The 16,957-nt window shown below is 41.0% G+C and overlaps 1 protein-coding gene and 1 long non-coding RNA gene across 4 annotated transcripts in view; one reads left to right on the top strand and one right to left on the bottom strand.

Moving 5' to 3' along the window:
* Positions 1 to 16,957, bottom strand: part of ADAMTS2 (ADAM metallopeptidase with thrombospondin type 1 motif 2) — a 308,871-nt gene that overhangs the window by 246,060 nt on the left and 45,854 nt on the right. For 2 of the 3 annotated variants that reach the window (XM_083487964.1, XM_083487963.1), the window contains exon 3: positions 9,064 to 9,218. The exons of the other annotated variant lie outside the window; for it this stretch is intronic. The gene's annotated coding sequence lies outside the window, so the exon portion shown is untranslated. The remainder of the gene's footprint in view (positions 1 to 9,063; positions 9,219 to 16,957) is intronic. 3 annotated transcript variants of the gene reach the window in all.
* The window catches only part of LOC310699787, a 94,272-nt gene that overhangs the window by 43,093 nt on the left and 34,222 nt on the right, over positions 1 to 16,957 (top strand). The window contains exon 2 of the long non-coding RNA XR_014522253.1: positions 1,449 to 1,619. This is a non-coding gene — a long non-coding RNA (uncharacterized lncRNA). The remainder of the gene's footprint in view (positions 1 to 1,448; positions 1,620 to 16,957) is intronic.

Consider the following 16,957-nt stretch of genomic DNA (forward strand, 5'->3'; position numbering starts at 1 on the left):
GGGAGGGAATACAGGCAAGCAAAACGCTAAGAAGGGGTATAATATAGCAGTTGCATAACATTCCTTCTATGGACAGCATAATTCCATCTGCTGAAACTTTTCATATTAGAGTTCAGCCCAGACTAGTTTATTGAATGCTATGGCACAGTGACATTTGTGCTTAGCAACATGTTGTATATTAAATGAAAAGTATTATTAATCCATTAATTGGGCAGCTGGTGTGGGGAGATAGTCTGACAGACACAGAAGCAGCCAACCTGAAGGATTTGTTGTTAACCTGGAGCCACTGGAAGGGATATGAGATACAAATATGCAATAAACAAACAACTCTACAAGGCAGAATTAAATCAATTTGCAGTTAAGACACACCCAACTTTTCGCCATGTTATTATTGCCTAAGATTACTATTCCTCTAGTGCCATTTTTAAAGTTGATTTATTTTTTAAGACCTTAAATCAATAGAAGTGCTGTATTCATATTATGATGAACTAGGGTACCTGGACTTTGGTGTCTATAGCTACTCAAGTGAATTTTGTTAGATGCACATACAGTAAATGGATAAAAGGTCTCAATTCCACATATGAACAGAGAAATTGCAATACTGCTGTATCCTATGGAGTTTGGAAAAGCTTCTGCTCAGCAGCTAAAAATTCAGCTACAACAATATGAACTTAGACACTGAACCCCCAGTTTAAATTAATTTCACATTCCCCTGTGGAAAGGCAGGTATATTAATATCTTCACATAACTCACTTTAGACTTATTTGCCCACTTAACTCTGTGATTGATTGAATGAGTGTGTGACAGCTGTCTCCTTGAACCATTATAAGGGTGGAATGTGTTAGTATTTCATTCTCTCATCGCAGGATCATGTGATCCTTATTTACATTCCATGAGCTAATAAAAAACCCAAATGAGTAAAATGTTTTTTTCTCATAAATTGGATATGACTAAGTCCAACACAGGTTCCTTTTCCCCTCCAAGGTGTACATGCTAGAGGGACCAGGTTTCGATCTCTCTTTTCACCATATATATGTCATGCTAAGAACATGTGATATATGAAATAGTCCCAAGTAGTTTTCCTCTGCAGCATTTTACAACTACAGTACAATATACAGCTATAGATTTATCACCTAACAATGCTCATTTTTACCTCTTGGGTCTTGCTATGAAATTGTGAGTTCCTAATTAGATCTATTCAAACACGAATGTGCATCCTATATGTTAACAGTGCAGGAATTATTTTTGTTGTTTTTGCATTCCTTAGTTTTAATTGGCTCTGCTGGGAATATATTGGCTTAACATGTTTCATCTGTATGAATAAATTCACCTTTAGAAACGGATTTCCCTTGCCAGTCATTTGCAATCTGTTACCTTTGTGCTGCAAACTGCATAGTGCTCCATAGTATATTCCAGAAGACATTAAACCCAGTAACTATTTTCATCAGGCAGGTACTATGACTATCTGGAAAGCTAGAATATGAGTTGAGAAATCAAGAAACTACAACACAGCCCATTTAAGAAATCAGGATACACATTTCAGAAATCAGTATTCTTGAAGAACTATATTGCTGCCCATGTTCACTGGGGAAAAACAAACCAGAATCCCACCCAACCAGGTATGTGACTAGCTCTCTTTGTTCTTAACTTTCTGTTCATGGTTTGTTGGAACAAACATATCACAATTGTTGGAGTAAAACAAATCACATAAGGCTGAGTCGAGGATTGTGGTATGTTTCCTCCATGTGGTACTACTGGGGAGGAGACAAGCAGCCCAGATAGGCACATTTGTGGTAGACCAGTACCTATGGTTTACTGCAGGGATGGCAAACCTCTTTCTGTCCACATTTCATCATGGACAGCCTTCTGGGAGCCACATATCTGTGTTGCATGGGGCCAGATGCAAAAGTGGGCAGAGCAATGACTCTTACCTTTACAAAGTAGGTTACATTCCAGGTATACAAAAGTCAGAGGTTTCTGTGCACCCACCCACCCCCACCCCACATCTCTCCATCAAGGAGGGTGTGGCCTGTGGGAGGGGATGTGGTCTGAGGAGAGTTCCAATGGCCAAATTAAGACCACATTGGGTTTCTGGACCTGATGTTCCCAATCCCTGGTTCACTCTGATGTGCCAGTGAGAAGACATCTGAATGAAATGAAATGAAATTCCCTTCCTCTCTTTACAAGCTGGCTTCTTTCTAGTGTTGATCATGTTTCCTCAAATATTTATGCAGATAAGCAGATTCTGTAGCCCTGTAGGTAAGGGATGTTTTAAAAAGAAGATGTAGATGTATTTGCATAATATTCATGAGATTTTCATGTAGCAATCAAATCTGAGGAATAAACATTAATGAATTAAATCCTGGTTCTGGAAAAATGAATGGGTTGGTGTTTTTCTTTTCTTTTTCTTTTCTTTCTGCTGTATGATCCATTGCATCTGTTCTTGGTTTTAGTGAGAAAGGCATGTAAAGAAAACCAGGAGTTTGGGAGGATGCACCCTTTGTTTATGTTTTTTTGTAGTGCAGCAAATGCTTGCCAAACAACTGCCCTATTACTCATACAGGGAGGAATTCCAAATGTCAGTTGAAAACATTTAAAAGTCAAATGTTTTGAATAATTTTTAAAGCCGTTAGATAAGACAAATATGTACGCATCAGTTCATGTTAATAATACATAGATCTTATGTCCAAGGCCTAGTTATTGGAGCAAATGGAACCTTCCCATCAACAAGTGGGCCCATAAATGGAAGTCTAATAAACACAACTTAGAACTTTCCAAACATCCAGGTCAAAGCCAGACAATATAGCAGGGATGGGGAGCCTGTGGCCACCAGATGTTGTTGGACACCAACTCCCATCAGCCCCAGTCAGCATGGACAGTGATCAGGGATGATGGGATTTGTAGTTCAGTAACATCTGGAGGTCATATGTTCCCCATCCCTGTTATACAGCAATTAGCTGTCATATTCAGTATCAATGGCTATCTTGATTCTGGATATGAAATGCCAAATAAAGGAGCATAAACTGCTAGGAAATACCTGAGAGCAACCAGAAGGCTGGAGGTTGCCAGGTGTTCTGATCCCTTCCCTCTTTCCACTCAACTGACCACTGCTTCACTTATCAACAGGGCAGTGACCCTGAAGACATACACAATCTAGCCCTACACATTTGATTGACATGCAAGTTCTTTCCTAGCAGGAATAAAAAAATCAACTAAAATTTCTTTTAGGATACGAGCGAATCTGTTCCATAGAATTCTAGCTTTTTAATGCTAATGAGATGTCTATTTGCTTTCTGTATACTAAGCTGTACTATATAAACCCTTCCCTTCAACCTCTTTTTGGTTTGTTTGGGTTTTGGCTGATCAGGTTCACCCTTATGAGTTCCTGAATACATCATGTTCTAAAATGGGAGACAGATAAACATCTACTTGAACGTCACATTGAGGTGTGTAGCACACCAAACTCATAATGCTGCTCTTTGCAGATTCATGGTCTCATTTGGAAGATGTTCAATGGAGCTTTCTGTTCTGTGCACTTTCTACCTGGTCATATTGTTGCCTTTGCATGAAAATGAAAATATCAATGTAATACTGTCACTGTTGTTTAGTCATTTAGTCATGTCCGATTCTTCATGACCCCATGGACAAGAGCACTCCAGGCACTCCTGTCCTCCACTGCCTCCTGCAGTTTGGTCAAACTCATGCTGGTAGCTTCAAGAACACTGTCCAACCATCTCATCCTCTGTCGTCCCCTTCTCCTTGTTCCCTCAATCTTTCCCAACATCAGGGTCTTTTCCAGGGAGTTTTCTCTTCCCATGAGGTGGCCAAAGTATTGGAGCCTCAGCTTCAGGATCTGTCCTTTCAGTGAGCACTCAGGGCTGATTTCCTTAAGAATGGATAGGTTTGATCTTCTTGCAGTCCATGGGACTCTCAAGAGTCTCCTCCAGCACCATAATTCAAAAGCATCAATTCTTCGGCAATCAGCCTTTTTTATGGTCCCACTCTCACTTCTATACATCACTACTGGGAAAACCATAGCTTTAACTATATGGACCTTTGTGGGCAAGGTGATGTCTCTACTTTTTAAGATGCTGTCTAGGTTTGTCATTGCTCTTTTCTCAAGAAGCAGGCATCTTTGTTGTCTATGAACACTTCCTGGCTGAGAGGTTTCACATAGGGAAGGAGTGTCATGGATTCTACACCCCTCCACTATGCAAAGGCACTCAGTGCAGTGAGCCCATGGATGCAGATCCCCAAACCATGTGAGTCTTCCCCTTCCAAAAAAGGGGGGGAGTGGGGGCAGGTTAAAGACTGTGAATGGGGCATCTCCTTACACAGGCCTCCATATGAACTCTAGGTGTGTGGCAGGGAGGAGCACCCTTGCCTATATTATGCTGTGTGAAGCTGTTGGGATCAATGTCAGGAGCCAATTTGTGGTTTTTTCCTAATCCCCTTTTCTAGCAATTAGCAGGAATGACAATATCAGCTGTCTGAGTGTCATCAGTCTCGGGGCCTGAGATGTCACAGAGTGTTTCCTCCTGCTGCTGCTTTCTGCCCACCTCCTCATTTTTCTCCCAACATAAATGAAGGGAGACTACAGCAGTATTATTTGTTAAAGGTAGATAAAGGACCTTCAACAGAGACATCTGACACACAAATTCACAGATGTGATGTGAATATAAACCTGGCGCGACATTTAAAGATAAGATAGACTTCCCATAATTGATAGTAGAAGTTCAGATCCATGTTTGACAAGTCAGTTATTGGCCTTTGCTTTCCCAAGACGTGTAACAGTTTGAACTGGAGATGCCTATGGTCAAGTGGCCCATTTCTTCATATTCCATTTCTTTTGTTGTGGGGCTGCCTTTCAAAGGCAGTCCTGTCAAAGCAGCACAGCATACTGGAAGAGCAAGGTCACATAGGGTAGCTTAGTCCATAGATACCTCAGGAGTTTCCATACTTTTAAACTATCTTTCAGCCTCCATAGGGGGCTTAACTGACAGCTCTTCTCTTCTCCACTTTTCCTTATATGGAATATTGCTGAGTATTTAATAAAGCACCATAAATCCTTCTTCCTGTCCAGCTGCTTTGCCTGATTAAATATTGCTCTCCTCATAACCAAGTCACAGGGTGTAATCCTGAAAGAGCATTAGTTCTCTAGCTTTACCCCACAGAAGTTCCTCTTTGAGCTGCCAGAAGAAGAAATTATCTAATGGCCAAAGCTAAAACTCACTTATATGGCTCTATAATTCTTAAGAGTGTGAGGAAAATCTTCATAAGGAGATACAGGCAATTGCTAGAGAAGGTGTATAACAGTGCAATCCTAACCAGAAGGAAGTTTTATTGAATTCAGTGGGTCTTTCTCCTGGGTAAGTGAGGTTAGGATTTTGGCTTTATTTATAAAACAGTGTAATGGTCTTCAGTTATATTATTCAACTAATTAACTGAAATTAGTAGTCCATTATTTTTGTAAAAATATGGTCCCGTTCAATGCTTTTCTTAGAAAATTATTTACCCTTCATAGGGGATTCCAACTTCTATCAGTTGTGGTTTATACATGTGCTCCTATGAACAAGGGTATGTTGGGGAAATATTGGGGTTCAATACCCAGTACCCTTTGGGTTCAGCCTGACTCCAAATGTCAGTCAAACAGGACGTTTATTTAAGCCTGTGCAACACAACCTGAACCAGCAGGTAGTTGAAGGGTGGCAACCCAAATTTAACAAAGGCACAAACATTTATTCACTTACAAGCAGAGGGGCAGTTATGTCTCTATACGTATGGCAGTACTTGCTTTGACTAGCTTCTACTGGTTTAATTACAAGGCATAGCAACTTTCTCATCTTTCCCTCCTTCTTTTGTCTTCAACAGTTATAGCAACAACTCCCGTGTACATGTTGTTCTGTACTTCTCTCATGGTTCTCTTGCAAACAGAACCTTCACATCCCAACCTTCACTTGCTCAACCCTTCTCACACACATTTCGACTTTTAATTGTATTATTTCTATAATTTCTGTGACAGACCCATTGAAAGCGACAGATAAATAAAGCATTCCAGCAAATGAGTCATGACCAAAGAAAAATCCCATTGCTTTCAGGGGACCTGGTCTGTGTACACACCAACACAAGCACAAACACACATGAAATAGAATCCTCGGAACTGAAGTTTGTCAGGGGTGCTGGGAATTGTAGCTCTGTGAGGGGTAACCTACATTTCCTGGGATGCTTTGTGGGGATATGCTTGAAATATGTGGTGCACACAGTTGTAGTAATGGCTACCTTCAACACAGGGATAACCAACATGATTCCCTCAAGATTGTTGTTGGACTCAAATTTGGCTATACTGGGTGGGGCTGATGGGAGCGGGACTCCAGAACAGCTGGAAAACACCAGCTGGGCTGTCCCTGCTTTGGCGGCACTGTAGCAATGGCCTTCTAGTGCTATCTGTCCAAACTGTAGTTTAACTCAATTAAAAGGAAGACCAAGGAAGTATTCCACTGCCAATAATAATTGCTATTTGTTACTTTATATTATCCCCCAACATGCAGAAAGCGCTTATTCTTTCAAAAATGATGGAGTGTCTATTTGTGAACATAATGTGTAGCATTCATTGTTTCTTTCCAAACACTGATCTTGCAGATTCAGAAATATCAAGTATTCTTAGAGATTAGACTCATCGTCTGTCAGGAAAGTTGCCAATTCTCTTATTCGTGTATATTCAGGAAATTAGACATATTTCCTTGAAAATCCACCAGATGGGTTAGGCATGTGCTTGTTTACTAGAGTGGGTCAAACATTTGCCCAGTTGCAACTGCAGACCATTAAGCAACTTCATGATAATTTATTCCTACCATTTCTTTGGGGATTGTGTCATGTATATGTGTCAGCAGCTGTGAGGTCTGTCAAGCTCCATTCTCAGCTATGTGCTCCAATTCTCAAACTGTTAATTAACTGGTCCAGAAATGTTTCTGTGAGATTTTACATTGAGCTTGAAGTGACAATTTATGCGAATGAAAACACAAACTTGCCAGTCTTAGGCTGGCATTTACTGATATATAAACAGGAAAAGAAGTGCTTGCTGCCTAATTGTTAGTGGCTTTTCATTCTGTCCGTAAGAAGGTCCCACCTCCAAATGGAAACAACAAAAGGAATGTACACAGGTCTATAGTGAGGTTAACATACCTCACTATACCTCAGAGAGAATATCCACTTTGATAAAGATATATTCCTTTTAGGATCTTTTCTCAAAGAGTAATTTTCAGAATTTCACTGACAGAACCAGAGAAGGGGCAAAATGGATTTAGAGGAGGGTTCAAGCTTTATTTCACATGTCAGATTTTTGAAAGAGAATCATTCATTCCCTCTAGTTCCACTGTTCAACCTTTTGGTGCCATTGCTTAGGAAGTCAAAACGGCACCCCCCACAGGAAATATCAGGGGTTCAGGTGAACCCCAAGGTTCACAGAAGTATTTAAAAAAAATAGGGAGAAAACTAAGGGAAGGAATACCCAATACAGCCTAGTGAGCACTGAGCATGTTCATTGACATGAGATGATATCTTATTTTTGGGAGAGAGGAAACCCAAAAAACCAAACTGGAGGGGAATAAAGTATCTAGAACATTTTGTTACTGGTCCCAGTTATAACAGTATTTTTTTCAGATGAACATTCTCATTCTAACCATATTTCTCTGAAGGGTTTGATGGAGTTAACATTAATCAAGAATGCATTGTTATTTGCGGGGTTGCATTCATATTTTTATTTATAATTTATCATTTCTATGAGAAAAGTGTCTGTCCTTCAGGCAGCCACAGACACCAAACAACGAGGAGGTGAGGCACTTGTGTGTCGGGCCCTGCGCCCACCCTCATTGTCAACCTCCTTTGGCATTGCCTATGCAGAGGAATAAAGCTATAGTTGGTGACAAGATGAGAGAAGGCCCTGAGCACAGAACAGAGGCTGACAAGGCACTCAAAGGAGTGGATGGTCAATCCATCCCTTAGCATCTAGCACAGCACATTACAACTGCTAAACAACAGGCAGAAAAATCATTAAGTTGTCTGCCAAACTGTTAAGTTGTGGGTGAACATATCAGACAACACAGCGATTCTCCAAACAGCTCTTGTTTATTCACAGGTCAGAACAGAACTGAACTGAAGGGTTCAGCCAGCCTGCTTATATAGAGCTCCAGTACAACGTAACTGTAACAACTTTCTGTAACTATCCAATCACTGAACGTCACTTTCGATCCCTTATTTGCATATGTGGACCTGAGCTATCTACAGTATCCCCCTGCTGGCCCAGGGTGAGAACTTCAGTACATAACACAAACCTTCAGCAATTTTCAAGAGGTGGGGGGGCAGTTTGGGAACCACTGCCTTAGATCATTCCAGTGTGCTCTTTAAAGTGATGCTTACTTCCTACTGATTTACATGAAAACATCTGGACTCAACATCCTTCCATAATTCTTTCTTGTCTATGCTACAGTTTTTGTTTTCTTGTTATCTATAAGTAATTAAATGTTGTCTCCCTTAAGACAAAAAGCAACAACACTTTTAATATGCAACCACTGCAGCAAGAATACTATTAGCCCAAAGATGGAAGCAAGAAGAAACTCCAACAAAAGAAGAGTGGCAAATAAAATTGATGGACTACGTCGAGCTGGCAAGACTTACAGGGAAAATTTGAAACCAGCGGGACGAGACTTTCCTAAAGGACTGGAAGAAATTTGAAAGACAACTGTAACTACTTAACATCACTTGTAGGATTGCAAGAAGTTTTGTAAGGAGGACTATTCAATTTATTGTGAGAAGCATTAAGATTAGCTGATGTAAGATTGGATTTAAAACAAACAAGTATAGTATTAAAATCCATAATTAGAAAGGAGTTCAGAAAACTATTAGAAGGGGTTGATGGAAGCCCTAGGCTATGACAGCCAAGAATTTGTTATGTTTTGTTGGAAAAATTGTGTAAAAATCAATTAAAATTATATTAAAAAATAATAATAATAACACTTTTAAACAGACTTAGCCATCTGGAAATAGTAGGAACAGAATTTTCCCTACCATTGTATTTGCTGTGTTCCTCTCCCTTGCCTCTTCTTCAGTTGGCTGCCGTGACATTTCCCCCAGCTTTATACACTTTGCAGGTGCACATCTTTGCATCATCTGGGGGTTGATGTTCTCTCCTTTTAATTTAAGGCTGTTCATTAATTTGTACCCTGCAATGTACAAGAAGGTTAGTCGATAAGGGGCAAATTCTGCTACCTAGAACAAATCTCTTTTACTTGTCCTCGCATGATGAAGCGCTCACTGCCTTGCTGCATGCAAATAGGGTGGTCCAGACTTTCCCAGCCAAGTACAAAGTGCAGTGATTTGGAACAGTCCTAAGGACCAGGTGGTATGCTACAAATCATTACATGTTGAGAACAGGAACCCCCTGTTGCATCGTTCCTGTGGACTGCAGTCCTGTGCAGTTAGGTTATTTGTGGCTCATGGGATTCATTGTGCTTCAAGCAGCACAGATGATAAATCTTCTCAAATTAATTAAACTGAATATGTCAGAGGTCCCTTGTAGACTATCAAGCCATTTGCCTCATATGGACACTAGAGATGGAAGGCTCTGCAAATTTTGGTGCTCTGTTCATCATTTTTCCAATCTGAAATTCAGTTCTTCGCATTTCTGTACCAATTTGTGAATTTATTTATTTTTAATTCTCTTGAAATTGGTTCATTATTATAGTGCAAATTCTCCTAGTAAACACAGTTTTGCATGTTTTTTATGGTACCTATGTTTGCATGCAATTTATCCTAATATTGTTGTACATTATTTTCACTAATATATTAGTTTTAATGCACATTTCTCCTTAATATAACACTATTTACAGTTCTGTATGCATGCGTTAACCATTCTTACAGAACACTTAACATAGCTGCTTTTTACAAATACTTAATGGACTTTGGCAAGGTACAAGTTGAGGAACTTAGAGAGATGTGGAATAGGGAATTTGAAGGTATTATACAGTTTAAACAATAGAAAATTGCTTTAGAATTTATATAGAACGTTTCCTTAGATCTGGAACTGAGACTGATTCAGCAGAATTTTAGTATTTTCTGCCTGCCTCAGGAAGTTCACCACCAGGACCATCAGTGCGTAGACTATGGGATCCTAGCTCAAGTTCTGGTTGATTCTTACAGGACCCAGTTGAAGAAGGATTATTCTAACTATAGGTACAATTTGCATCTCTTCCTGAGCCCAGTTTCAATGCCCTGCTTTACATTGCTGAGTTACAAATATATTGGTTTGGATCCAAAGGTTCACTTCCTCTGATATGGGCAGAGGCATTATTCCCTTCAGAAATATTTCAACCCACTATGTAGAAAGAGAAGCTGAAAGCAGAATTTTGTGGGAAAGAAAAGTGTGTGCCGTAAGTTTTGTTAAGAATGATATATCCTGTATGTCAAGCATCTCTTTCCAAGTAATGAGAGAAACAGGAGCACTATATTTGGTTCTTTCTATTAGCTGTCTTTGTTAGAAAATCCCTTCTCTAACGGTCATCAGGGCTTAATTAATTGTCACCTTTCTCCAGGATCAGATTTTTTTTGGCAGTTTCCCCAGCAAAGCAGGCCAAACAATCCAACTGCATGACAAAAGGCCAGCAATCAAAACGAGAAACAAGGACTTATATTGAGGTTTGATTTCATTCAGATTTCAACTACTGTGACATCTGCTTTGTTTTGTTTCTGGCCCTGGTGATGCACAGCCTGGCAACAGCCTGCATAGGTGTCAACTCACAAGCTTCCTTTTCCCTGTTAATTAATGGAGGATCAGCAGGTCCTGACCCAAGACAAATATGTTCCTGAAAGGAGGAACAAGGCTGTTCTTGATGCCTAGTAAGGATCCTATTCTGAACTTATTTAACAAAATGCAGTTATATGACAAAAATACTGACTGACTTAAATGGAGAAAGAACTGGGTTTCTATTCATCTTGGAAACCGAATGATAGGTATCCCTTAACTTTTAGCAAGGCTTCATATGGTTTCTCCTCAGAAGCATTTGTTCTGCATTGACTTGCATAAAGGTCCAGTGGCATAGCGTGGGTTGCCAGTGCCACTGCCAGAGCAACCATGCCACTGAAGCCAAGCAAGGCGACACTACATTGCCCACCCACCTACGCAGTGGGGAGCCTGGCTGGCTGACGTGGCCCTTGGCGGGCAAATTCCCCCAACACCCGTGGAGAGGAGTGTCGGGTTGGATGTGCCAGGCAGCAGTCCCCTGATCCCCACTGAAGCTGGTGCCTGTGTGGGGGTGCCCAATTGCACCCCCTCAGAATTTTGCACCCCCCGTGCTATGCCACTGTAAGTGAGCATTCTAGTGGTGACTTTTTGTTCCACAGCTCTCTGAAACCTGGAGTCAGCTTGGCTTTTGCTAAGCTTGCCACTTTGTCCTTATTTCAAGGAATAGTATATTTAACAATGCTGAATGTTCATACTAACTACAGAACTATTACGGATGTCACTCTCTGCTACTGCAGGCATAATCTTTATTCAACTGAGCCCAAGCATATCAAGGCTTGGTAAAACTCCCCTCCTCAAGGCAACCTGAGGAAAAGAAAAGAAAAAATAGTGCGTAAATTCCCATAAAATTAATGCTTATTCCCAATGGCATCTGCCTGATCACACTGTAGCGTGAGGCACATATGTTGTTTTAAAGACAAGATGTATTATGAATTAATTCATATGCTCCGGAACATTGCCGAAGGGTTTCCTAAATATTTGGAGCATCAGTACTTTTAAGAGGAATCTGTTTTGGTTTGTTTTTAAAAACTGAAGCTACCGGAAGAACATGTTGGGAGTTTGTTTCCAGGGAGTAGATAAACACTTAATTAAAAAATTAATTCCAAGATACTGGCTTGGTGTCCTGAAAATTGATTAGAATATGCCCCTAAAGCCCAATTAACAAAACTGATTTCTGCATTTGGGCTGTTGTTTTTGTAACATGCTAAAGTAAAGTTTCCAGATTTAACGGTTTAGTCTGCCTCAATCCCAAGGCATATTTTATAAGTGCTTTAGGCCTTGAAGAAAACATCAAACAAAATAGCAACACAATTTACATAAAAGGGAGGAAATAGCCAAGCTTCCAAAATTTAAAATGAGCATAATCTGAGGCCCTTGAATCTTCCCAAAGAGATTTGTTCCTGTAAGACTGGCACACATTTATGCCACTTTGTGCTTCCCCCTTAAGGAAGCCCCTTCTCCTGGAACATCCTGTTAGATCTGGTAATGATTTGCTGCAGATTCCAGGTGCAAGACCATGTATTGTTAGACTTCTTCAGAAAGCAAGTTTCAGCATGTAAGGGCCAGTTTACATAATCAGCAGAGTATTCCAAGAGTCAAACAAGATGTGAATCTAACTATTGTGTGAATGCAATAATGTGTATAATGCAAATAATGGCTCCCCCCCTCCCCCCAAAAGCTCAACAACTTTCTAGCAAAAAGCCCTGGTGTTCTTGCACTGTGCATCTGTGTGCAATTATTATTATGAGTCAGAGTGGCTTCTTAGTACTCTTTTACCCCACCTTTCTCCCCCTGCCCCATCTTCAACTTTCAACCTGATGAAGGTGGGAGTGAATCTGTGGGAAGGAAGTGTCTTTCATTTTACTATCAATGATTAGACAGTCATCACAACATAGTTTTCCATTTAACAATAACTCTAATGTTTAATTTGTTGTTGTTGTTGTTGTTGAGTCGTGTCCGACTCTTCTTATGTTTAATAGTTCTGTGCAAATGTTCAGATGCATATGTGTTCCAGATACTTGCTGCTACACAACATAGCACTCAGTGTTAAGCTATTACCCACTTTAAAACATGTAATTCACAAACCAGCAGATGTTACATCAAGCAGCTAACAATGCTGTAAATATTTGCTTTCATATATTAAAACACCACAGGAGGAAAAGGCAAAAAAGAAGAACTGCAGACAGAATGGAGCAGATACCCCCTTTTTACAGTGCCATAGATATTAGAGAAAAGTTGGTCCATTTGTAATCCCAGAAGTTTCTGCTCTAGTGCTTAACACATTTCACCTAGTTTAAAATGTACTTTGTGAATTATTGCTGCCTGGTAATCCCTAGTAAACAATCTTTGCTTCATTATTGGATTGTTGCCTATGATCATGCAGAAATGATCAAAATATGAATTGTAGTCAATCTCATATTAAGCTTGACATAATATAGCTGACCTCTTGTCTGACTTTTTCACCTTGTCCTTGTTATTTCCTTTCAGCACAGCATTTTCTCATCAGTAATTGCCAACACAGAATCATAAAACTATAGAGTTGGAAGGGACCAACCCAAGGGGACATTTGTTCACTTTTGCATTCATATCTCTGGAAAAGTAAAGAAGACTTAAGAAGTCTTCTGAAGAAGGAACTTGGTTAAGTTAGTATTATTGCCTGCTATCAAGTTACAATGTAGTGGAAATATTTTTGGAGCTTCAAAGCAGTTATATTATGGGTCACAGGTGATGAACTAGCGGTAGACTTGGGAGTTACTACAATGGAAATTACTTTATTGAGCAATCTTGGTTTCATAAGATTTTTATTTGCAACGAGTTGTCACATCTATTGCCCTGCCATTTACCTGCTGGCAGACTGAGAGGTTGTCCCTTCCACTGGGAGTGAATTATTTACTAATTAACTAGAGTTGTGCCTTTTCTGGGGACACAGTGGGGAAATGAAAGGGTTTAGTACAGGGCATGTAACCTACAGCAAATCCCTGACATGTCCTGTTCTCCTCCACTCTGCTAGCATAACATCACCAGCAGAACAACTACAATGGCACATCTTTCTCACAGTGCATGTGGGTGGGGGAACTTCCAGTGGTGAAAGTGCTACTCACAGGTGTACTTCAATCCCTGTTGGCCCTGTTGGCCGAGCAGCACTTATGATACTTATAACCATATCAGTGAGGCCAAGAGGGCGGCCTTGTTGCCTGGGCAGCCCAGGACGTCCATATACACTGCCCAGGCTTGCACCGCAGGGAAGTCACTTCGGTGCTGCTAACACAGCAGTTTGACTTCATCCCCGGAGGTGTACTCCATTGCCTGAGACAGATAGATGCCAACAACAATGAAGTTTTGCATAGGATCGCACTGCAAACACTGGAAAATTGAATATTTGCTGATTTGAAAGGGATACCCATCGCAGCTTCAATCCAATTAGAAGAATTATAATTGGATAAAAATGCACCAAATGTTATCAAATCTACCAAATGAGACAAAAATTACAATGAAGAATAACGATAGTAAAGTGCTTAACAGACAGCTCACTATTTAGTGGATCCCAATTGCAGAAGCCATTAATAAAGCATTTAAACTAAGCATGGGCATGGTTTCAAAATACTGAGGGCACTGCTGCTTCCTCACTGCACAGCTTGGAAAACTGACTGTAGAAACCCTGGGTAATTCTTAAAGAGCAAATCTTCCGTTGCTGAGCAACAGCACACACTGATATAAAGGATGCAGGATATTGGAGGACTTAATATTTGGGAATTGTGATTTCAAAGGGGGAAAATAAAGAAGCAATTCAATCTAGTCAGACAAGCTGAGTACAATTGAAAGAGAGATTTTATTTTATTTTTAAATCGGATGGAGCAATCATGGTAGTATTAATCTTTGTGTAACAGAACTAAGTTGTTGTTTAAAGTTAACATTGAGAGCTAACCAATACAGTGGTGCCTCGCAAGACGAAATTAATTCGTTCCGCAAGTTTTTTCTTCTTGCGAGTTTTTCGTCTTGCGAAGCACGGTTTCCCATAGGAATGCATTGAAAATCAATCAATGCGTTCCTATGGAGACCATCCGGGGACAGAGGGGAAGCGCTGCGCGCCTTCCCCTCTGTCCCCGGACCTGTTTAAAGCAAGGGAAGGGGCAGCGGGGAGAATCGCTTCTCCCCGTTGCCGCCCCTTGGTTCAAAAGGGGTCCGGGGAGAGAGGGGAAGGTGCGTGCACCTTCCCCTCTGTCCCCGGAGATTGCGGGGCTGGCAACGGGGAGAAGCGATCTTCTCCCCGCCGCCCCTTGCTTCAAAAGAGGTCCGGGGACAGCGGGGAAGACGCGCTGTGCTTCCCCGCTATCCCCGGAGCTTGCGGGGCAAGCTTCGTTTTGCGAAGCAAGCCCATAGGGAAATGCGTCTTGCGAAGCGGCTAAGAAAACGAAAAACTCCTTCGTCTAGGGAGTTTTTCGTCTTCCGAGGCGTTCGTCTTGCGGGGCACCACTGTACTGGAAATGCATGAAGCAACAGAGAAGAAGGAAACACATTTCATAAAAGACCTAACAAGTAGCATTTTCCTTTAGAACCCAATTTCAAGATGCATTTCAGATACAAACCTAGAGCTTCATCCTAAAAGATGATGAGCCTCCTGATTTAATCCTTAAGTAAAAAAAGATATAGTTCTATCCTCAAAACAGGGATGAGGAATCTGCAAGCCTCTAGGACAGAAGTTTCCAAACTTATTTGACCTACCACCCCCATTCCGGGGGAGGGGGGGCTCAGTGAACAAACAGGAAGATGCAGTGACAAATTTGCATTCTTTTATGTATCTAAATTTCTACCTACATCCTACAATGTAGTAAAGAAAGATGTTGCAAATAAGACACCTTGAAGCTGCAGCCCGCCTGCCATTGGCCAAATAGGCAAGCAAGCTGCGATTTATTTCCCAGGCCTGGGGAAACCCCTCATCTCCAGTGCAACTGCCAGATCCAGGGGAGGCGTTGTCACTGTCCCACAACAGCACTCGACCTGCCAGTAAGTGGCATCACACAACAGATGAAACATGCATGAACAGTTTTTCAAAATTTTATTTTCTTCTCTGCTTTCTTTATTCTTCCACTGCCCCCTTGTTTTTATTCAAGCTCCCCCAATTGCACCCGAGGCTACTACCGCCCCCCTGAATCCTTCCAGCACCCCCCAGGGGGCAATATCGCCAACAATGGGAAACACTGTTGTAGAAGGACAACCCCCATAAACGTCATATTATTTATTTGGAAGGCACTGCTTCTACCAGGAGGTGTAATTTCTCTCAGAGTAACCTGGTGCAGGATCTCAATCATGTTTTCTAAAGACAAATGCTATTTTGGTGAACCCAACATTATTATACTTTAAAGGTCAGATCGATATAAAGTGCAGTCCTATTTATCTAATAGGACTAGGTCATCAAAAACAATCAGAGGAATGGAGTCAGAGGAACTCTGAGGTCACCAAAATCTGTCTTATTCTAAGAATCCAGAAGTAACATTGTTTACCTGCTGCCTATCTTAAGAACACAAGAAGTGCTGTGGCAGGATCAGACCAAGTGTCCATCTCGTTCAACATCTTTCATTCCACACTGACCAACCAGATGTAACTTCCTGCTAAACTTGTTATGTACTGAAGTTCTCACCCTGGGCCAGCAGGGGGATACTGTAGATAGTTCAGGTCCACATATGCAAATAAGGGATTGAAAGTCATGTTCAGTGATTGGATAGTTACAGAAATGGTTACTGTTGCGTTCTAGTGGAGCTCTATATAAGCAGGCTGGCTGAACCCTTCAGTTCAGTTCTGTCCTGGCCTGTGAATAAACAAGAGCTGTTTGAAGAATTGCTGTGTCGTCTGATATGTTCACCCACAACTTAACAAAACTCCTGTGACTTTTTATACCACAAATGTTCAGGTATATTTTTCTTCCACTTTTGTTACACTATAGCTCCTCTGGACAGCAATAATATGCTAGCTTTGGAGCACCCTCACAGAACTACTGATAAAACAGAGTAAGTCCACCGCTAACACACTATTATTATGTCAAGCAGTGACAAACCTTGAGATCTCAAATTTCAGTGGCACCCTGGGCGATGCCAAATTTTGGTGCCCCCCACCAGTGTTCGGAACCCCCATTGTTCTAGGCGCATTTTGTGACAGGGAATATCA

Source organism: Podarcis liolepis (assembly GCF_965112155.1).
Source record: "Podarcis liolepis genome assembly, chromosome: 2".
Lineage (NCBI taxonomy): Eukaryota > Metazoa > Chordata > Lepidosauria > Squamata > Lacertidae > Podarcis > Podarcis liolepis.